The sequence below is a fragment of the Crotalus tigris genome, unplaced genomic scaffold, assembly GCF_016545835.1.
Source record: "Crotalus tigris isolate CLP2741 ecotype Arizona unplaced genomic scaffold, ASM1654583v1 scf7180000017683.1919423, whole genome shotgun sequence".
Lineage (NCBI taxonomy): Eukaryota > Metazoa > Chordata > Lepidosauria > Squamata > Viperidae > Crotalus > Crotalus tigris.
The window spans coordinates 132553-132816 of NW_024096563.1; positions in this window are offsets into that span (position 1 = coordinate 132553).

The window sequence follows — 264 nt, forward strand, 5'->3', positions numbered from 1 at the left end:
AATTTGCTTCTCTCATCTATGTTTTGCAGCTTTGGATAAGTCTGAAAATCTTTCTCACAGCAGTTATTCATCTCTCTCAGGGATCTCCAAACTTGGCAAACTTTAAAACTTGTGAACGTCAACTCGCAGAATGTCACAAGGAAAAGGGCGCTGATTTATTCTCCGTAGTGTCTGAGCACACGACAAAAAGTCATGGGTGAAAGCTCCACAAAGAGAGATCCAGCACAGAAATAAGGAGGAGTTTCTTGACAGAACAATTAATTA